Here is a 23,772-nt window from a genome sequence, read left to right on the forward strand (position 1 = left end):
ATAGGTTAAAGTTGATAAAACACGTTTATTTGCATTTTAGACCTTACTGTAAAATATGATTCAAGTTGTAAAAGACCCAACCAAAACCGTTAAACATATGCCCCAAACCCACCCTAATTACTGGCAAACCTCGGTTCACTTACTCGAAACTCCATCTCTTCAACCCACCTAAACCCAAACACTAACCCAACCATAAACCCAGAACCTAAACTCTTAACGACAATAGAACCTAACCTTGTTCTACTACGCTGACTATCTGATTTTAAGCAACTAACTTGAATTTCTAACACAACTCCAACACTAAAACCCACCCTAACTCTTAATCTTACGATAATCCTGAATCCTAAACCAATTTAACCTAAATCCAAACCAAGCCTAACCCTCCATTCCCAATTTGAATGTGAGTGAATGCAAACTCTAAACCTAGCCCAACCTAACCTTGAACCTGAATACAGCCAAGCCCAAGCAAATCCTAAACATCATGAAATCCTCACCCTTAACCATTACACGATCTTTCCCAGAATCCTAACCCGCACCAGTACTTTACCTCCACCAACCCTTATCCCAAACCCAACAAAACCCTACTGTCAAACTGGCTCTTCTCTACATTAACACCACATCTACAGGAACATGACCCAAATCCCGCCCCAACCCCAAACGTATTCAATGCATATTTTGCTGTCACTCACAAGGTGTTTGGTGAAAGTCTCTTTTGAATAAATACCATGTGTCAGAATGCATGTGGGTTCAGAAGTTGCTTGGCTTGGCCGTAGACCACGCGGTTAGTTTAGCATGACTGCATGGAGCACGGTCCTTGCGAGTGGTTTCATTGAACGTGCGTTTGGCTGTTTCCCCCCATACATGAAATCGCATCGGTGACGGTCCCGTTTTTTCTTTTCACTTACCTCCTGCAGTTGAACATGTAGCACTTGCCCATAACAAGTAAAAGTGATGCTAGTTTGAGTCTAGACTTTCTTTTAAAGTACGACATATTTTTACTAATATCTGTTGACACCCCCCCCCTCCCAAAAAAAAAAACAGATTTTTTTTTTTTATTCGTACACTAAAATGGACAGCACCCTTTGAGAAAGTAAAGCTATCATCGCGCAGCAAAACAACATCATCGCACACGGACGGCAGTTAATTACTGTGAAGTACACCGGCACTTATTTTCACAGATGACCGAGCTCGTCATGGTGACGCTTTCACTGGCTTCAATCTGCCGGCCGCGATGAATGGCGACACAAAGCGCCGTCCCGGCTCAATAACGTAGGATCGGGCCTCAAAAAACAACCTTCGAGCGAAGGTTCTCACACACACGGCGGCCCCAGAGGTGACACTTGTGAATTGATCTATAGATTGAGAGCCCAAATCCACCCCCGCGAGCCCCCAATGCCTGTTTGGCGCAGAAGAAAGCGGTAATTAGCTCCAATGTCTGCAGAAATTCACAGTCAGACGCCGGCCAAGAGTCTCGGATGCTCGGTTTCAGAACCGATTAGCTCAGTTCAATGAACATTCCTACATCTGTTAATTAAGAGGTGAATTACTTGAGCGGTTCTGAAACAGGGGTCAGCAAAATAATCTGCAATAAAATTTGATGTGATAATTAAAAAAAAAAAAAAAAAAAAACATCCCTATCACGGTAACAGAATTACTCCATCTTAACTTTTTTTGTTGGGCTATTCAAATATGCTGATACAGTTGTGATTTATGACTGCTTCAATCTGACTTGTGCGGAAAAATAACTCTGTTTCTGTTTTCTTTTGTTTTTAGGAAAAAGGCATATTATTACATTAATACAGAATAATTTCTTTCTTTTAAATATAAGACCTTTCCCTTCATTAAACTGACTTTAATATCATGATATTACAACATTATCTTGGAAAATGTGACTATTCTTGTAAGATTCTGACTTTTTATCAAGACAAAATATAATTTTGCTCTTATTTTTTTTAACTAGGCAACTTTTAAACATGCTAGTTATGCTGAACTGCCGTTAAGATTGATAATGCGGTGGTCCCTGGGAATCTTTCTCCCCTCCACACAATTTATTTCATCCAGTTTTCATCTCTAAAATCCTTTTGAGGCAAATGAGGGAACCTTTACTTCCATTGCAAAACTGATGCGACCCAAAGGCCACTTGTTCCCAGAATGGATTGGACGACGCGGGGACCCCCTCTCCTAATGTTGGATTTGATTTTGCTGATCAAAAGAATGACCGTGCGGCGACATTGCCAGAAGCAGCGCGCTGCACTTCAAAGGCCCCGCACTAATCCCATTTGGATTATTTCATTAGGAATCGCCGGCAAAATCGGAGACTAAACAAGACCCGAGTTGTCATGTCACCGCACAACCTCGGCTGCGGTGCGTTCAAATCACAAGCCGAGAAATGAGCCAGGTATTTATGAATTCGGACGGCATCCCACAGGATGTAAACACAGGCGCCGTTGAACGTGCATAAAATGGCGCTGCGGCTCAGTTCTCCGTGTTGACAATGCCTTTGCCCTTCCCATTTGTTTGGGTTCACTGCACAGGTTCTGCTTTGTTCATGTAATAGTCCTCCTTCCCTGTGAACGCCCCCCGACCTGGACGGGACCGATTCAACACGTAGTGGAAACAACGTGTAGATACCATCATAACTGGGAACGCCGCCTCATCACATTACATTACAAGGGGAAGTGATCAAAGTGTACTACTTTTTTTTGGGGTCAATTTTAAAATACGAACTGAATCAACTACGCTAAAGTCGAAAAATTCTGCAAGTAACGAACCATGTTTTGAAGTTTTTTGGGCACCGCCAATGCAAGAAGCGAAACTGCATTTTGTACATATATTCCACATTAAAAGTGAGATAAGCGCTGGCTGGAATTATTGCTGATATAACCGTATGCAGTCGCGACAATAAATCAATAATGCATCCCATTATAAGGCAACAGTGTAAAACCTTCAAACGAAATGCATTCTTATCATTTTACAACACCAACATTGCTGCTTTATAACCTGAAGCATTGCTAAATTTAACAATACACTACACGGCTTTGATGAGATTTTTTTTTTTTTGTCCTGCTGAATCATTAATAACGCCCTTCAAGCCGCAAACTTTCTCTAACGAAATGCAGAAATATGTCGACTCATGTAGGCCAGACGCCCTCTGGGATTTCACACAAAAAAAAAAGAAAAGGAAAAAGAAGGATCACAGTTCGGAGGTTTTGACGAAAAACAAAGCGCTTTGGATTGTTACGAAGTATGATCTTTTTTTATTCCTTTGATTTTTTTTTTCCTCCTAAAAATGGAATCAGTGTGGTTACAGTTTGCCCTTTAATACTCAGACCTAGTTAATAAAAAAAAAAAAGTTCAAATGGATCTTTGACAAGGCAGTTTATAGCCAATGCGATCTTACGTCGACAAATCTTGTACACGTGCCGAGTGACTGCTGACCAATCAGTGGTACTGCATCCATTTTCATCTGATGTTGTGTCGCCAGCCAATCGCGGCACAGTCACACTCTTCTGGAAGGACGAACTGAAACAGAAAGTGGAGAAATATATGCCAACTGAGTGACATTTCAGGAAAACCCGCTGAATCACAAGGTAAAAATAGCTTCATGACATGCTTTGAAATACACCCAATCTTTTATAACTAAGGTCTTACATTACTGAGTCACAGCCAAATCTTTAATGGATTATTTTTAACACATTTTATAAACGATTTAATAAGTGAGTTATTCATATGTTGTTAACTTGCGTGCAAATGGACTTTCGTCCTCTCTGTGACCCACGTTGCAGTTTCCAGAAGTGTTTTCATACTATGGAAATCGTTTGAAATTGAAAGGACCTGAAAGCCATGAAAAAACATTTTAATTATTATTCTTTTTTCATTATCTTATGGTCACTGTTTTCTTTTTTTGTTTGTTTTTTAAGAAGAGCGTAATCAATGTAGCCCTCGGGCCACGAATGCAACATCTCATAAAGCGATGGCTAAACTTGGACTTATCCCCCAGTGTTAATGTGATTAAAACTCCCGCTTTTGTCTGAAGTCTGTGAAAATGAGAAATCAATTAGCAACTGCGCAAAGATTATTTGCACTCTGGGAGCATGGAGTTGACACACACACACACACACACACACGGACACACACACACACACACACACACACACACACAATGGTCCAGCCTATTAAGGAGAACCTGCCAACTACTGTTCATGTTTCTACCTGCTCACATAAGGACGAACACGGCCCCCTCCTGTTTCCACTGTGTAATGTTCAACATTTCCAGCTGACAAAAACGAGGAAACAAGGGAGCAGCAGATTACGAAATAATGAGCCAAAGTTCTTACTCAATGAAAGTTTGCAAAAAACTGGTGACGTTGTGGATCGAGGTAGTGACCACACAAAGCAATCTTTTTTTCAAATGTTTAAAACCTTTTTAAAAGTTGAATACCGAGGACGCACAATACGGACGTTGACCGGGATTTTCAAGAAAAATAAGAATAGAAGGTGACATAAAAACTATACAATAGACTGCACTGCGGAACGGAACACTTGTGATGTCACAGATTTTGGAAATCTACCACAATTTTCGTAAAAAAAAAAAAAAAAAAAAAAAAGTTTTCAAAATACCCGGTACCGCTCTTAGAGCAAAATGAATTTATAGAAAAATATGTCAATAAAATTGCACTAAAACACAAAGAACTACCTCTGAGGTCACATAAACTGGACTCAAAATCTCAAAACTTGTAAGAAAATCTCCAGATTTCAAAGTGGCCGCAGTCACACACCTTTGAGGTCCAATTTGGAATCCGGACAAAGTTTGGGTTAGAATTGTCTCCCAAAAGCAAGTACCACACCACAATGTCTGATGTCTTGCATTCAAGATTAAACCAAATTTTCAAGAAAAATAGCATTTTGTCAGACAAAAACTCACGATTGTGAACCATCTTTGACCTCTGAGATCACAAAATACTTCTTGGACAAACATTTGAGAGATCCTATTTGCAATACAAATAAAACACAACTCAAGTCTCTCCGGTCTCAAAAAACCTGAAATGCGTCAATTTTTACCATCTTTTTCGAGTAATTCATGAAGGCACATAAAAAAGAAGAAGAAGAAGAAAGAGTCGTATTGGGTCCTTGAGGACATTTTTTGTAATTGTTGCTTTTTCCTGTTTTCAGAGTATTGTTGCCTCAAGCAGATAAAGAGAAGAATTTCTATAGGCAGCAACAGATGGGGTCAAAGGTTGACAGGGACCGACCTGTAATTGACTGTGAACCTCGTATTGTTTTGGTTCACCCATTAACCGCCAGACCCCCCCCCCCCCCCCAAGGACCGCCCTCCATCTCCCAATCTCACATGCACACACAAACAACAAAAGAGGAAAAGAACATTAATCCTCCCACTTGACAATGAGATTACGGTGTTACCGAGACGGACGTTGGCGTCGCCATCGCGCTTCCCCCCCGGACTCTTTGAAAGGCCAGAATCCATTGTGGCAGCGGATCTCCCACTGAGCTCATCCTCTGAACCGGACGCTGATGCCTAACTCGAGCCGACAGGTTAACTTGGGCAAAAAAAAAAAAAAAAAAAGTCTGGTACTCTGAGGAAACCCGCTAAACAAATCCCCTTCAACCGTTTTGCTCTTCTCACTCATTGCTGTGGGACTAAATTTGTGGACTGTTTTGAAATCAACGCCGTCTAAATGTTAAGGTGGAATAAATTCGCTGTATGTTTTATTCTAGGGTCCAGACAACATTGAACCTAAATATGAATTGATGTCCATTTATTTTATGATCCTTAACTTGATCAGCAAACATTTAATAATTCAAAGACCAATGCCTTGATAATGAGTGACTGGAAAACTAGGGATTTATTGAATGACTGATTGACATCAATCTTGAACCGGGTCTTGTAAGTGTTTCTATCAAAACGAGGCAAGATGTGATCAGTCCAACGGGATTCGAAAATTACTGGTGACCCGTGACTGCCGTGCAACCAGTCAATTTGCAGCAAATGTTTTGCTGTATGTGAGACTGGATTGCGTTGTCTTAATATTTGCGAGCACTACAGAGACGTCTGTGGATCTGAGGAATGAATGGAAAACCAAATGAAGAACATGTTCTTGAAATGTGTTCTTGATGGCTCAGCGAATGTGACAGCGGTAAGTTTTTATCACGAATGAAAATACGGCGACTAATGCGGACGGGGCTGGTTGGGTGGGGTCACAAATTCAGAAGTCATTTTGTGCTCCAGACGAAAGTTAGTGTGCGTTCCCATTATAGTGTACTCACAGTACCTCACCATATGCACTATATATGTTGCACGTAGTCTTTACGTTTCCTTTTCATGCAAATGTTGCTGATGTGAACATGGGCGTGAATGCAGATTTAATAGCTACAGTGATCTTTTCCCTGACTCGGGAGGACAAAATGAAGGCTAAAACTACACTGAAACCAAACCAGTGACGGATTGCGAGATTGTTCAAAGCTGCAACCATTAACCTAACAATAGCTATGATTTGAAGACCAATCATCTGTTCCAGTGTTTCATGACCAATGACTTCATGACTTTAATGACCTAAGAGGTCTTAGCCACTAACTTGATCTGACAAAATGAATCCAGGACCCCAAAAGAGAATTTTGAGTCACAAAAGAGGCACCTAACACGTGAGAATACAAAGTAAAAAGTACAACCAAAGCACAACAAAATACAAACTAAGGAGGGCGTCAACAGAAGGTTAAGGTTCAAACTAACCCTCAGGTAAAAACATTCAACTAAAAGTGATGTATCTCTTTAGAATAAATTTTCCCATTAATTATTGATTGATGAATCAAATGATAATCACCTCTCCAGCCCATTGTTATTATTTCTATAAACACTACGCATTTTATTCTCATTTATGAGTGGTGGACCTCAACCCATAGCCTGCATATGTTGATAGTCTACGCTATAAATTTGGTGTACAGAATTTGAGACAGCAAAAACGCTAAATGCTACATTAACGATTAGTGATTAAGTACGCAAACTACCGTTCAGATCGCGTATACTTATGATGTTATATGTACATTAAATATTGAACAGTGGCCAAAACATCAAGACACTCCTCAGTCCTTTTTGGCAAAGTTTATCTATGGCCCAACCGCATCCATGGGAAACATGGGTTCTGGCAACGCAATCGGCGCTCTTGCGGATTTTATTTAGTTTTTTTTTGGGGGGGGGTCCCAGTGGAGATTCGAGGCAGACGTTTTGCATCGGCAACAATGACTTCATGACCAGTGACTTAAAATGCCAATGGCTTGCGGAGGTATTTTGATTGCCATTTTACGGACTTGGACCCTCCCTCGTCACTCGTCGAAGTTGAACGCGCTCCCCGCCACGGCTTTCCACCCCCCCCCCCCCCGACCTTTCTATTCTCGATCTACGCCGAGATTTCCAGCGTGAAACAAGAGCAGCACGCCTGTGACACGCGTGTCAGTGCGCTATGCATCCAGAGAGCCAGGCGTCGTTTATCAGTCTCGTCTGGAGGCCTCCGGGACCAGAAACCGGAACTTGATCCACACAGGTGTCTATGTGTAAAGCGGCCAGCTGCTCCCGACGCCTCCATTGAGAAACTCAGTGCGTGTACTTACTGTACGCGTCACGTCGTACGCTGGTGTTCTCGGACAACCCAAATGTCAAAATCCCCCATCATCACTTTCAAAAGCCGTTGAGGTCAAGACTATCAATGTTAAGAAGGTGTGTTTTCATATTTTGGAAATAACTGTGATTGGGGGGAAAAAAAAAAAAAAAAAAAAAACAACAAATGTCAGCGTGTTTATGATTTGCATAATATCCTAGTAACTGTCGAGGAAAATAAGTTGGGTTGTTGAAAATATTTTTACATCAAAACCAATTTGTTAAATCTACTGGTAGACTAATTTGTTTTTTTTCCAGGTAATTGTTTTTTTTTTGTGTAACATGATCAACTAGTGTTTTTTAACCCAATTTTCAGAACATGTCGCAATTTTAATGATTTTTGTAGAAAAAATCAATTACTTTTGTATTTATTAGTATTTGAAAAAAAGAATATTATTTCATTACGAGGATTATATTGTTGAATTCAGCATCTGATGATGAGTGAAGAATTATTTTCATTTATTTCTGCAAGAAATCAATTCATTTTTTTATATAAGATGAAACCTTTAACTGTCACCTCTCTCCTGGAGGTGTATAATTTATCTTTAAAAACATTACTAAAATATCTATAATGTGCTTATTTCATTTAAATATCATTATACTTCATTTGTATGAAATCATTTTTATGTAATTCTTCCAATTGTAAAGGACAATGTTCTTTCATTAGAAGAAGAATCTTTTTTTTTTTTTTTTTTTTTTTTGGGGGGGGGGGGTAACTATTGTGACTAAAGCCAAACATGTTATTGTCATCTTTGCTCTGGTTTGCAATATTGTTTTTGATCTTTTTCCAGTTACAGATGATTTTTCTTTTCTTGAGCAAAAAGCATCTTCATATTATTCCCAGACATGACAACAATCGGATGCGTCACTCGATGAGACTGAAATAGAAATCCCTTTTTAAAATAGCCACAAAAGTAACCGGCTCTGCGGTGACCTCCTCTGACTGCCCCCCCACCGCACCCCACCCGGTGCCATTTTGCTCCGTCAACAGCAGGCCGGGCCCACCCTGGTCGTCCACTAGCGAAAACCCATTGAAATGTCGGAATGGCAGGAAGTCAGCAAGATCCTCATCAGCTGCTTCCAGCTTCATTTGTCTGTCCGTCCCTTTCAGCAAATGCCACTTAAAGCAATTGATCTTTGCCAACAGACCCCGCCCCACCCCACCAACTTCGACCAGAAGTGAAAGGGAAAAAAAAAAAAAAAAAAAACTAAACGAAAGAGCAGGCTGAAATCAAGACAGACGGACGAACGGACTACGCGGACCTGCTAACGTACGTAACCAGAACACATTTGGCAATGTCAACGGTTCTCATGTTTAGGTTCATGAAACCTGAACATCATGGGAAAAATACGCCAATCATCCTACCCTTCAGTTATTGGTTTTGCTTCTGAAATCGATTAGGAATTGCGATGGGCATTTATTGGCATCGATATACAACAGATATACTGCAGTACTCCGACTGGGCAGTTTTATGCATGACATCAACAAGAACTTGGAAGTTATTGTTTCGAGCCTTCTTTTAATGCACCCAATTTTCATACATCCCTTTAAAAGCTTCAAATTGTACTGGATTCATACTTCTGTTGTTGACGGGTTGGTTTTCAATAACTGTCCACAGTACAGCGGAGTACAGTTAAGATGTTAAGACGTGAGATGAATTCGTTGTGTGACCACGATTGCAATACAAAACACTGACAAAGTATATGAAACCATATTTCTCCATTCGTTTGTGTTATGTTTGGTTTCCAGTGATACAAAAATATAAAGCACAGGCTGCTGTATTGTACTCTCTATAGTACACAGACATCACTGAAGCAATTACTATAGCATTTATACATGATATAGCAAAACTAGTGAAAATCCGGATGGAAAAAAATGTATACAGTAGTAGAAATATTGTAGATGATGAAAAAAAATTAAACACTTTCCAGAATGTGGAACAAAGGCAGTTGGGACACTTTTCAAAGGACTTGCTAGTTTTTAGAATGTGGTGCTCTCACATAAGCGATTTTGACATGGAGCCAGTGGATACTGACATTTGGTGATGTGTCTGCTGGATGCGCCGCATGTCAAATCTGCACGTTAATTACTGTGTACTTCGTCGGCTTGGTTATAAAAGTAAAAATACACTTCGACTTTTCTCTTCAAGCCCTTCAAACTTTAAGTAACCGTTCATCTTATCGCAGGCCTTCGTCCACGGTTGTCATGGTTATGTAAGCCATCGGCATGACCGAGAAGCCTTGTTGTTCTCCACTCTTGACAAAATTGATGATAGCGAAATCATTTTTCGCTCACGTGGGTCTCGACTACCACAGTTTCGATCGATCTGATTTTCTCGAAAAGTGAAATAGATGCAAATTTATTTGCGTCACCGTGATCGAGCCTCCCCGTACAAGCATGTGTTTCGTATCGCTTACCCGTTCTTTTTTTCCATCCTCTGGAAAACGTCTCATTCCCAAATAAGCCACTAAGTGTGCTCCGGCTACTTTTGTTCTACTTTAATTACATTAAATGCGGTCGTGACAAAGAACGGCGTGGACGGTGTGTATGACTTTCAAAAAGAATGCCGCGGTCTCAAATTACCTCGTCTCCTGCCAATTTTGCTAAAAAAAAAAGTGTAAACACAAGCAGTGGGGGTAATGATGATATGAATTTCTCCTCCTTGAAATAATCATCCATCCTCAGAACAATCGATCCCATTTCGTGTCAATATTACAGTTGCAGGTCAAGTAAATTACTCACATCGTGTATTACAATTAGGTGCACATCAAGAATAAAAATTCATCCGTCAATTACAGTTGATAAAACAAGTGCCCACATGCAAATAAAATGTGCCGTAGGTGTGTCAGAAGAATTGAAGGTGGACGTGGGACTGCATCAGGGATCCGCTCTGAGCCCCTTCCTGTTTGCGGTAGCAATGGCTCACAGATGAGGTTAGACTGGATTCCCCTTGGACCGTGATGTTCGCAGATGATACTGCCATCTGCAGTGAAAGCAGGGAGCAGGTCGAGGGAGAGCCAAAGTTGAATGTTTAACGAGAGCAGACTTCGATGGTTTGGACATGTCCAGAAGCGAGAGAGTGAGTATATTGGTAGAAGGGTGCTGAGGATGGAACTGCCAGGTTAAAAAAGAGCGAGAGAAGGACCAAAGAAAAGGTTGATGGATGTTGCGAGGGAGGACATGAAGACTGCGGGTGTTAAAGAGGAAGATGCACGAGATGGGCTTAGATGGAAAAAGATGATGACAAGCTGTGGCGACCCCTAACAGGACAAGCCGAAAGAAAAACAAGAAGAGGAAGATACATGCAAATAAAATGCAAGCTGTCACTTTATCTTCATCTCATCATCGTCAAATATTTTTTGACTGAAATGTACACATTTGATGGCGTAATATTTCAGTGTTTTCCTATGCAACATTTTCATTCATTTGTCATTTTGGGCTACACGTGGTACTTGTGTATAGTCGGGGTTGGGATTCTGTGGAGGTCCTCGGAAAATGTTCTCCCGTGTAGGACACGGAACTTCCGTCCAAAAGTCTTGAAAAAACCTGAAGCAAATTGTCAAGGAAAGGCTGCCAAGAGGCCTGCAGCTGCAAATTTGGTCACAAAGACCTTCTCACATCCTGTGATGAGCGATTGTAATGAATTGTTCCAGCTACACTTGAGAAGCTTTTCATTATTAGCTCACACCAGGACAATTCCCCCCCCCCCCCCAAAAAAAAGAAACATGCTATGAGAAGAACGTGAGGAAATGCAGGGAGGAAAGGGGGGGGGGGCTCGGGGGTTGGAAAAGCTGTTAGCATATAGGCTTGAAACTAAAGATGGCTCACACGCGCAACCTCAGAAGGATGTTGCCGTTGCGAGCGAACGTTGTAAATCAGACGCACGTGTGCGGCGGAGGGTTCAGCCAAACGTCGCCTGGCACTCGGGGCCAAGTTGTGCGCAACAACAATCACACAACACAAGTCGCGGCTGCTTCAGACCCAAGCAGTCAGAGGTGGCGAAAGTACTCGCAGCGTGTACTTAAAAGTTGCTTGAAGTACAGACGCTTGGCTAAGAGAACACTCCTGTCAAAGAAGAAGTACGGCTTCACCTGCTTTACTTTGCTAAAAGTAAAAAAAAGCACAACTGCCTCGAATGCCGATTTGAGCCTTTTTCCTCACCACTTCTTTACTCGTATTGCAAAGTCTTTCCAAACCGGCAGAATGATGTGTTCTGTGACAGTCAACAGGACAGGAAGCACCGAGCCTACTAAGATTCTTTCATTCACCACAAAAAACAGATGTTTCCATCTTTTTATGTTCTTTAGTAAGCGGCTTCTGAACATGAGTTCTTTTCACCAAAAACTTAGCTTGATGACCAAAAGTAGAGAAGATTAGCTTTACGTGGAGAGATTTGTCAAATCTTTCTTTTTTTCCCCCCAGTTTTTGTCATAAATTCACTTTTCTGCTTTTGGAACAAAGTTGTTGAACAAACAAATGTGTGTTTTCAAATGTAGAGAGTAAAGTTAAAAAGTAATGGGCAAAATAAATGCGGACACCTCAACGTCCAAGCGAGTACACCAACAAAGTCTTTGTACTCCCCCGCAAGCAGCACACTACTGTTGCACCAGAATCCCCCCCCCCCCCCGCTTCCAGCCTTCGTTTGTAATGAACCACATTGAGTGTGTCCCCAATCATTGTATGAAATCACTACATTAGCGAATATGAAAAGCACATTGCCCCCTCCCCTCCCCACCCCCCACCCCTTCCTCCTGCTCCCTTCTTTCATGAAGACGGCAGCTTGTTTCAGTCTGGTTTCAAGCAGAGGGGATGAATTGCGCACATTCAAGCGCAGATCTGAAGTCAAGGCCACCGCCGACGCGTCCAAGTGGATCCCGAGACGCGACTCGCATAGAAGGGACAGCGGCCAACGCCAGAGCAGAAACAGATTGAAGCCAAACTGTAAGAACTCCAATGAACACTTCAAACCTCATCTGGAACTAGAATTCAGTGTGTTCCTGATAGTGTTCCTGTTATCTGTCTGTGCTCTTGTCGTGTGTTTTTGGTTTTCCGGTGTGGCTGGGCGGAGCCTCGTGTGCCCACGGGATGACAAAGACAATTAACCAGATTCTTAAGCGCAAGAGAAGCAGAGCAAAGCTCATCGCCATTGCCAAATCCAGCATTTGTGATTGCTGTTTGTTAAGTGTTCCTGCCACGATATCTGGATTTAGACTATTCTTAGTTATATGTGTTTTTTTGGTCTTCTGTTTCCTTTCGTTCTTTTCCTTCTGAACTTGTGCTGTTGATATTCAATTTCTTCCACGTTACTCATGCGCGTTACTCATCTGGTGACCGAGTCCAACTTGTGTAGTTAGGATTCAGTTCTTTTGTTTACTTAATCAATTTTTAGTTTGGTTATTTTCCGTTAGTCATTTGTGTTTTGTTTCTTGCGTTCGCAGGCTCCCTCTTTTCAGTAAAGCGGTTCATTTTGTAAACCTTTATAGTCTATTTTATTCCAGTCTGCCTCATGCTGGATTTTGTCACGACAAAGTAACCTCAATGTCCATTTAGCCCTGGACCCACATGTCAAATTTTCTCTCCCAGTTATGCATAAGCAAGAATAATTTACAAAAGCGACAACCCAAAAGATTTCAAGAGGGATCTGAGCTTATAGTTGCCCCCTAAAGCTAACAAATTGCCAGGCCACCCTGAGCAACAAGAACTGCAACGAAGCGTTTGCCATAACTGAAAACGACTATCTTACAGCGCTGCGGAGGAATTTCCCAGTTGCTCTTTTTCAGGTGCAGTTTTCCAGCGCTCTTCCATTTGCATTGCGAGACTACTTTCCTCTGGTAAAACGGACAAAAAGCTAACTTTCGCATCCATCTATATTAGTACATATCCAGTATGTGCGCCCTGCTGAAACGGAGTCATCTCTTATGTAGATTTATGTGGCGCATCTGGTTCTTTCATCGAGATCTTAATGCCTACATGTCAGCGATATGAGCAGTTCCCTTCCTCCTGAATACTTTTAACAGCAACCCTCCCGCCAGTATATATCCACATAGGTTAAGTTCTACACCTGTTTCCCAGGAAGATGGACTGGCTTTTCGTAGACTTATCGTGCTGATATATTTCCGTTTCAACATGCTGTACGGGAGACGGGCTGGTTTTTCAGAGAGGCGCAAGTCTAACCTAAGACAAGGTCAGCAGTCAGAATCCAAACTACTCTATCTATGCGGCTCAAAGCATTCTTCTGCGTTTGGCAAGTCAGCGCCAGCACGATGCTTCCGGCTCACAAGCTGTTCCCATCGCTGTGGGTGAAAACGGGGTCGAAACCTTGGCCCACAACACCAAAAGGCGTTTAAGCGTGACAGTTGCGGAAAGACATCACAATAATGCCTTTCATGTTTGGTATTCTCGGGTCTGTGGGCCGCAACAATTAAGCAGAGGAGGAAAAAAAAAAAAAAAAAAAAAAAAAAAAAAAAAAAAACAAGCCACGCAATATCATTGGAATGTTTTCAGACCACAACACAAAATGCAAAGATGACGAGAAGTACACCGTAAATCCCGCTTGGAACGTCAAAAATAGCTCGCCTTAACTTAAAAACTCAGGCGTCGCAGTTACATTTCAACGCACTTCAAAAAAAGAAGAAGGGAAAAAAAAAAAAAAAAAACCTAAATGGACCAATTTTCATCGCAATTGGTCTGTGCGGTGTGTTTGCCAAGGAAGAAACTGTTTTGACCCGGCACGGGACCTCGGATTGTGGGTGAGAGTTGTTTCACATCTGAGAAAGCAGAAAAAAAGAACTATGCTCATCGATGTGCGCTTAAAAAAGAATGACGACGCGTCACAGTGACGTCAAATTGTCATGTCGGGGAATTGCGACAGGAGGCGACGTCCTTTCGCTAACTGGTTCCAAATTTGTCAAAATGAGGAATAATGAATGACACTCCATTTTCCATTGCGTGCCAGTCACACACTCGATTAATCGTGTCTTGAAGCAATTGAGGCAAAATGAGAAGCGCATACTTGGCTGCAAGCAGCAAAAGCGCATTTGATTCAGTCTGTGGTGCGGAGGAGAACCACAACGAAAGCTCAGATCCATGCAGACCTCCGCATTAGCACAACTCCTTCAAGCGGCAGTAATGGTGATATGGAAACGTGTTTGAAAAATTCACAGCAGTCACACCTACGGACAATTTAAAGCCTTCAAATAACCTAAGATGCATGTTTTCGGAACGTGGGGCGAAGCCTGTGTACCCGAAGCAAACATGCAAACTCCACGCAGCTGAGAGCCGAACCCAAATGATCAGAACTGTCCTTGGCTGACAGGCTGACACAACCTCGTGTGAGGAGGTTAGAACCAGACATGAAGTTCATCATTGAAATTGGACAAACGGTGAATCGTGACTCATCATTACCGTTTTGGACCACCATCTTGCTCTTTTAAGCGGCTTGTGCTACAAAGCCAAGAAGCAGTAAGCACGCCGCAGCAAAAGTGCAGTTTTTGCGTAATCCCTTTGTATGTACGCTTGAAGCCCTCCTTGCATCCCACGGCGCAGATGTGGAGTTTAGTCATTGGCACCCGATCTGCCGCGTTTAACCGTTGTGGTGCTGCGAAAACTCACTATGGCAATCAGAGATGCATTGGACTGGACTGCGCACACGAAGGGAGCCCTTGCCAATGCTTTGAACTCCGAATATAAACAGTGAACAGGGGTACGCTATACATTTCGCAAGCCAGGCTTAGACACCCGTAGTCATCCGTCACGGCGTGCAGTACGGTGAGTGTTTGCTTTGGAGGGAAGCCACCTCATGCGGGAGCTGCAGGATTTTCACCCCCAAGCCGCCTCCGCCCACCAACCCTTGAAAAATGCCTTTTTTTAAGGGCGTGTTTGATGACATTTATTTTGCACACGTCGCCTGTCCTTGTCGAGGATGAGGCCTGTGCAAACAGCGTCTGCTTGAGACGTTTACGGAGAGGCTGAGAGAGCGATCGCATGTTTCGGGGTGGTGGTTGAGAGGATGTGGGGCCACTCAAAGGAAGGAGGCGAACAGAGCACCTGGGACAGGTTGATTTGGATGATTTGAAAGTGGAAAGCGAGGAGAGAAACTTGTTAGCCGGCCAAGATGACAAGATCTGACAGCGCTGCACAGTAGTAGTAAGAAGAGAGTGAAAGCGCGAGATGGGATGTCAGTGTAAACACTCGCACGGCATTTCGCAGGATTACCTTCCACGCTGTATGTGCTTTATCCGCTGCAATGTGGCGCCACTCCAACAATCATAAGAGTATTTAATAACAGCATGAGTGAGGAGATTAAAATCTCTCGCTCTCTCTAAAAAGGAAAAAAAGAAGGAGGCTCAAAGTGTTTGGTTTAATGGGTTGCATGGAGGATTCAAAAACATGATCCTGAGAAAATCTGGTAAAAAAAAAAGGGGGGGCACTAGATTGAGCAATGTATCAATCCATGTGGAACACTTGACAACATTATACGAAACATTGGTCAGTTGTCACATTTATAAGTGGAACAGCGGAATCTCCGAAGTGGAGAACAGTTGAATAAAATGGGCAATTCAACTATAATTTTGGGGGAATACACATCTCAAGTCAGTAAGGAAGGAGTTTCTTTTCCAAAATTGGACAACCTTTCGGAGGTTTTACATTGCAAATGCATTACAGTGCACAATCTCAGGTTCAGGTTTAGTTTTGCCTGTGCAGATGACATTCAGACGTGGAGGTAGAGCTGTTCTGTCACCAAAGACAAAAGTAAAAACAAACTAATTACAAAAAACGAATAAAAGTGGGGTAAAATCTGTCAAATCCTCAATCCCAAAAACATAACGGAAATAACGCGTCTCTTGTGAGTGATTCCATCTAAGAAAGATTGGGGATGGAAAGTATGTCCTGCACATATGGCGATATGGAAAAGTATTTAACATGAGTATTGGCTGGAAATAATATGCAACACGCTCAACTCACGGTGGTGCTATCACAAACATGGGTCATCTGATTGCATCTTTCCCCCGCAGTGCGCGCATGCATATGGTTTGTTATATTGCTTAGCATCGTGCCAACCAACCATCCCAATCAATCACACTCAGTGACACGTTGAGCCTGGCTCTTGTTTTGGTGTAAATGATGCATGTTTTATTTTTGACAGCAGAATTTCTTTTTTGTTCTGTAATACTGTAACGCCACAGTACAGTGTGTTGAAATTCTATCTCCTGTTAAAAAGAGCTTTCCAAGGACTATGAATAGCCAACTTTTGAATGGCGGTCATTAAAGTCGCATCAAGCAGCTAAATTAGCTTTTGGAAAAACGAACCCCCCCCCCCCCCCTGCAATTATTGTTCCGGCTTCCAACTCATTTTAGGCATTTTGTAGTTTCAGGACAAATTGAGAATTCTTCGCTTGGTTGAAATGACCCCAAGAGAGTCTTTTAGTGTTTTGGAGGTGAGGCCAAATAAGCATCGGCCAAAGCGCAGGCATACACGCGCTTTTACTGCCTGGCTCCTCACCGAAAGCTCGTCGCCAACCGTAACCTTCGGCCTTGTTCTATCCTGAAGGTGAGGACTGCAATTCATTACAAGAACATCAGCTGTTTATTTTTTACTTTTTTTTTTAAAGTCCACCATGATCTTGTTTTTCAGACAATCATAAAGAATTATTGTCCCATGACGAGCCATGAACACGGTCCCACGTATTTAAAACAAACCAAAAAAAAAAAAAGAAATAACCAGATAAATGTATCTAAAATTGGGTTTCAGCTGCTCATTTTTTATCCCCAAAAATCAAATACAGCTGTAAACCATCGTGTCAAGAAAAATACAAGACAAGACACCGACAACCGTTGTTGTCTACGTGTCTGTTGTGCGGGGCCAAGCTGCCGTTTATTAACACACACAAAAAAAAAAAAATAATCATAAAGTTGTCATGTTTTTACATTTCCAGAACTGCACGGTAACTCGCCTTAAAAGCTCATACTCAGTGAAATGGTTTGATGTCCTCGAGTATTTGCTTCCAAAACACACAGATTGCCTCGGAAATGTAGCAGCAGAGCGTTCAAAGTGATTCATCCCCACCAGAATCCAGAGTTTTACCTCGACTATTTTATTTGGTTACAGGTTTCTCTCAGAACTGCCACCAAATGTCATTTTGATGGAGCGCTAGCAGAGCAGATGTTCAATTACTAGAACCGTCGACGGCTGAATTTATGTATCGGTATTAGCCTCGCCGATGTCGTAAATCACACCCATACTTTCCCCTGGTCTTTGTGGATGCTCTTCAAATGGAAAGAGGAAAAAAAAAAATCTCCTGCTGATGCCAGAATACCAAAGTAGAGGTATCACAAACTCCACCAACTATATAGATCCCCCCCCCCCCCCCCCCACACACACACACACACACAAACACCTAAAACTGACCCTGAAAAATGAATGGAGCTATTTGTCAAAAATAAACAGGCACACTTTTGTCTGGTCCAGAGTTCCCCAGCTGTTATGATAATTTGTCACAATTTTGCTTGCAATTATAGTTGTGAATGACTACTGCGCACACTACAGCCTGTTTCCAGTGATGATGATACGATGACAATACAGCTAATTCGCGGTATTGATGGGGAAAAACTGAAAAAGGTATGTAACTTTGTCATAATACGGCAGCAAAGCACTTTTTCTCCATTATACAAGGCCACGCCCAGAATAAATGAAGCTCCTCCCCTTCACTTCAACATAGTTCCCTGGTACAACAATGCCACAAAATGACGACTAGGTGATTGAGCATAAAAAAGAATGGCTTTGTTTTTCACCAAATGAAGAACCCCCGCCCACAAAACACACACAAAATATCTGTGAATTGTTGAATGCCAAACTGCGAATGTGAGGTTTGCTGTCCAGTACCACAAGTGAAAGCTACCATCGACGTTATCTAACTGAAGAAAATAAAAACTTTCTTCTGTATGTGCGTAAGAATGACAGACGACGGTGCTCGTTTACTGTCGGGGTGTCTCTTAGGGTCAAATGTTTTCATACAGCCCCCGTATGGCTGTAATTGGCATCGAAGTCTTCCTACAGTCAATTCGCAGTTTAATGACAAATTTACTCACCAAATTTGTGAGGTCAAAAACGTTTATTGTCAAAGGTTGTCGACACTGTGTTCCTGAATACAAAGTATAAACAATCGGCGCTTGTCTTGGCTGTGACGCAATTTTTGAAGTGGCAAGCAGCCGAGCAGTCAATCATTTAAAAATATATATTTATATTGGTCGATTAAGTGTGCACAGAACTTGGAGAGAAAATATTGAGAATGTGTACTGATGCGTCGACTCCACAGTGTACCGTGAGAGGTCACAATGAGATTCCCCACCTGATATCTTGTCCCACGCCTACGCACGACTGCTGCAATGTTAAATGTTAATTCAGATGCATTCTTTGCGAGTTTTTCGACATTAAAATTGGAAAAAGGCATGCATGCCATCAGATTCATCTCCATGGAGCCCAATCCACTGACACGGTTGACAGCTGGAAGTCGGGATTGATATTTAAAGCCTCGCCTGAAGGTCGACTTGCTCTTGCGTTCATGTCAACATGACTGCCTGCACTTTGATAATTTTCCCATAAATGATTACAGTATGTGGCCTTCATCTCTGCATACAGTGCCTCTTGTATGTAATCTGGCTTTGAATGACTTCACTCTTCTGCTATTGTCCTTGAATCCCCCGATTGAAGAGCCAACACTATTGTCTTGCGCACAAGTCCCAGCAGATCATTGAGGTCTTGATGTTCACCCTCAGCGCGCCAAGACTCAAATCTACAGGATTAGACGGCCCATCAAAATGGTGATGAAATAATCCTGTCAGGAATGGAAAACTGGGATTCTCAGGACAAAGTGTCAAATGCCAACACAATAGCCCTTAGACATGACCGAGGCCTTTTTTTAATCAGACGCAGGCGTCACATACTTTTTGTTTGGTCCCTTAAGAGGGCGTGGTGCAGCGAGTGACTCATGTTCAGTTTTTATCAGCAAATGGAAACCAGGTCAAGACTGCGGAGTCACAAAAGGATTAGTCGCTAATAAGTCTTAAGTACAAAAACATTCCGAAAAACGGTATCTGTCAGATGAGCAAAAGCCTTTGGAACTCGGGTCCACAGTTAAAACCCACAAAAATAAAAAAAGAAAAATGAATAAAATAATCGACACCAACCACATTTACAACGTCGAATCAGAAGCATGAAGAAAATCATTTCCAAAATAGTTACCACTAGAGCTGTGACCATCGAATATTTTCAGAATCGATTATTCGATTGACTAAAACATATGCAAAAAAAAAAAAAAAAAATTGCAAGATATAATTTCCAGATTACTGTTGTTCGCCTGATTATTGTTTATGATTTATGATTTTGTCTCATCATTAAACAACACCAAATAAACAACATCAAAGAGGAAGGAGTGAGGGATGTTGTACTCACCAACCTTTGCCAAACCAAAATCTACTTCTTGGCTTCTGATTCATGAGAAGGAATACCAATCGTCTCCCACTTTATCTCGCATGGGCACACATGAACGTACCTCTCTGTACGCCATTTTAAACGCTAGACATCACCTCCCCGGGGGGAGCATCGTACTGGATTTCAACATTGTGTTAACAAAGCACCAGATCGATTTTCCCACCAACGTACAAACGCTGAAACCCGAGACGCAAGTTTTGCAAAGAAAACGTTATAACTGACCTCGACGTCAGTAAAAAGGCACCGACAGCTTTGAACATCATCCATGGAGGTTCCAACTTTTGAACCCGATGTTTCTACGTCGTAAATGTAAACACTACCAAGCTAACTAACTAACCGACCGACCCAGCATTGCTATTAGAAGCTCTGGCAACAGGAAGCGGCTCAAGACTGCCAAAGTAGCTATTGCGATCCCAGTTTGAGGTCTACTTTGTGCTCCAGCTGTGCAGCCCGATGCTCGTCGCGATGCTCGAGCCCGCCGGCCCACCCAAGAAAAAGAAATCACGACGGCCGTTCTTCCATAAAAGTTTATTGTTGTCGGGTTTGTGGAGGCCTCCAGATGGAGAAATCAGACTGGGTCAGTTTATCAGAGGTTGCGTGTGCTGTGTTCTCTCAAGTGGAACGGTCACTTTCAAGCCCACGCCATCATTTGGCCTTGGCTGTGAGATTATGCCTCAAAACACAAAAGGCCCATCACCGTCGCTTCACAAAACTACTTTACTTGAAATTGTCCTGGCTTAATATGAAAATTAAACTTTAGGGGGCAGAGGCATTTTTGCTACCGCTTCTACATCAATTTATAAGGCTGTCAACATGGTCTGCTCCAGTAAAAAAAAAAAAAAAAATAAACCCATTTAATAAAGAGTTCCTCAGACATTTTCCACATTGAAAATGTAAACCAACAATTTTTCATTTATGTAGAAAACGTGACATTTGCAGCTTTTATTTAAAAAAAAACCCACTTTGTTGTGTGAATGTATAATCTGACTGTAGAATACTATTAAAATAATCTTTTGAAAAATCCCCCCATGCACTCTGGCCCCATCCCATCTGCTGATAGGACACCACCGTCATCGTTACCTTGATTTGTCCAATTCCTTCTTTTGAACTTTTATTGCTCGTCAATTAAATAATCCTGGCCCAGAAACTATAATTGTAGAAAAGTCTCATTTTGCTCCGGGCTGATGAGTCACCTTCCAAGACTGCATGCGAAAAAAAAATCATCGACACAGTCTTCGGTCCCACCCATGACAAGTTTTAAAATAATTCAAATTCAATTACAGGCAGGAAATGGAGCCAGACAGGGATGATTTTTCAAAAGATCATTTCATAAAATTTTACTGTCAGCTCATACAGTTGAAGACAAAGTTTTGTTTTTTAAACTGCAAACTTCACCTTTTCCATGATAAAAATGTACAAAAACTTAACGTTTCTCTACATAACGTCTTGCCACATAAAAGCAGAGCGAGCATTTCCCAGAACACATTGGAGGGCCTTTCGTGCGCGTAAATGAAGCTACCGACGCCATCACCGTCACGGGCTACTGCGCGGTCGTAAAAACGTGGCGAAAAATGCGTCCTGCCACACCGCAAGGGCTTGTCGCGCCCACGCGTGCTTCCTCGTCATTGTGGTGGGGCTGGTGCACTTCCTCTCCTGGTGCCTCATGGGTAAATCTGGAGAACTACTGGGCCAAGCGGGGAAACGGAGAGGACACGAAGGTGGGGGGATTTGCCGACAGGTTCAGGAGTTCAATTCAAGGGAAACGGGAGATGAATAATGACGGACGCCGCAAGTTGCACTTTGAGAATCACTGTGAGGGAATGAAAAATGAAAATGACCCATTATCTGTTAACTGACAAATGAATTAACCATCTTACGATGGTCTGATTACAGCCTATCAATACATTTTCTTCCTGGGTAATTAAGTAAACAGATAAATTGCTAAATTCCTATGACCAAACGCTCACGTGGCGTCTCGGTTGGCAGAAAGTCATGTAAGTCAATCGCCAACCGCGAGTTAGAGTAATTCGCGCTTATTTCCATTCATTAATAAATGGTAGTGTCATGCTGTGTTATAGGTTTTACATACAGATAGTAAACCAACGTTTCTTAAGAGTTAATAAGGCGTCCCAAAGACACATAAAGCTCACGAGAAGGGGACAGATACTGTCCGAACATGTTTTCTTTCGGCACGTTATATAGAAAATGGTAATACACTTTATAATTACTTATTTTTTCAATGTAGTAGATACTGTAAAGTTTTCAGATTTAATGAATTTTGGCACAAACAAAAAAGATGAATCACACGAGCTCATAACTTGCATCTCACTTTTAAATACTTGATGCCACGGTTAACTAACGGTAATTATTTTGCTTGTTAGCAATACACTGAATAACCTTCCTAGCCAGCGAGTAATATTTCCCATTGTATTTATTTATTTATTGCTGACTAAGCGGCTTAATGACTCCAACAAACTTACCTCTCTATAAATCACTAACAAAGTAATTAACAAGCTATCATCCCAGTATATAGGGCTAATTAACTTGCTGTGCGTGAGGATAAGCGGCTCAGAAAATGGATGGATGGATAACTCACTCTGCTGTGTGGAACACATGACCTTTTGAAGTACAACTTTGTTAAATATGAAAGCATCACAAAAATGATTGCATCCTACGAGTCGCCACATTACTTTGGATAACTAATGCGATGTAACATGTGAATGAGTTTTTTTTTTTACCCGCTTTCTTTCTTCTTGGTCTAGTTGGTTTCCAGTGCGGATGCCTGGTACTCGTAATGTCTTCCAGCTGTACGTCCCCACCCCCCCTAAGGTTCTCCATCCCCTCTACCATTCTTATCTTTGCATGAGGTGAAGTTTCCACTTGTGGGAAGGAGCATCGACAAAAGTGCGCAGTGGAAATTCCTTCATTTGGACTCGGTCTGCGGGAGCCATCCGGCACATTACAGAATAATTTATCAGGATTTCTGCACGGAACCCTGACATGTGCCCTCGGTTCTTCATCTCCCCCGGTTTGGATATCCCAAATATGAGGACATGTCCCCCTTAATGCATTCGCTGATCCTCCATAAAGAATTGGTGGGTGGCTGAGGCCCGTTAAGACACGAACCAGCTGCTTTGACATACTCTGCATCCTGGACAGTACAGTCTATGCTACGGCCTGCATTAACTGTCCTGGGTTTCACTAAAACTCATTTTGAGGTTTTAATGATTGGCTGGCGATACGTCAATCACTGTTACTGACTAGCTCGATGTTACTACAGCGCTAGCTTGCGAAACCCTATCTTTGGGTGGACTAACTGCGCGCGCTACAGTAAGTTTCAACCGTCAACTGCTCCACTAAACTAAAGGTGACTTTTGGATGGGAGCCTCAGCCACGAGCGAGCTGAGACATCTCCGTGATTCACGCCGCGGCGTTAGCATCAACAGCCTCAACTCAGCCAAGACCCAGCATTCGAAATCGATGAGGGAACAACCTGTCAGAATGAGGCGTGCGAAGGCCCCAAAAGAGCACACTTGAACACTGCAACGAGTCCAAGGTAAGAACTGTACAGCTCCTCCTCCCTCCACACTGCAACATTTCACCAGATTATCC

At 42.2% G+C, this 23,772-nt stretch overlaps 1 long non-coding RNA gene across 3 annotated transcripts in view; it reads right to left on the reverse strand.

Moving 5' to 3' along the window:
- Window positions 1–3,223: 3,223 nt before the first annotated feature.
- LOC133509141 (uncharacterized) overlaps window positions 3,224–23,772 on the reverse strand; it is a 42,635-nt gene continuing 22,086 nt past the window's right edge. Inside the window, exon 4 of one of the 3 annotated variants that reach the window (XR_009797237.1) lies at window positions 3,224–3,522. This is a non-coding gene — a long non-coding RNA (uncharacterized LOC133509141). The remainder of the gene's footprint in view (window positions 3,523–23,772) is intronic. The other 2 variants (XR_009797236.1, XR_009797235.1) reach the window with 2 other exon arrangements.

This window comes from Syngnathoides biaculeatus, chromosome 11 (genome assembly GCF_019802595.1).
Source record: "Syngnathoides biaculeatus isolate LvHL_M chromosome 11, ASM1980259v1, whole genome shotgun sequence".
Lineage (NCBI taxonomy): Eukaryota > Metazoa > Chordata > Actinopteri > Syngnathiformes > Syngnathidae > Syngnathoides > Syngnathoides biaculeatus.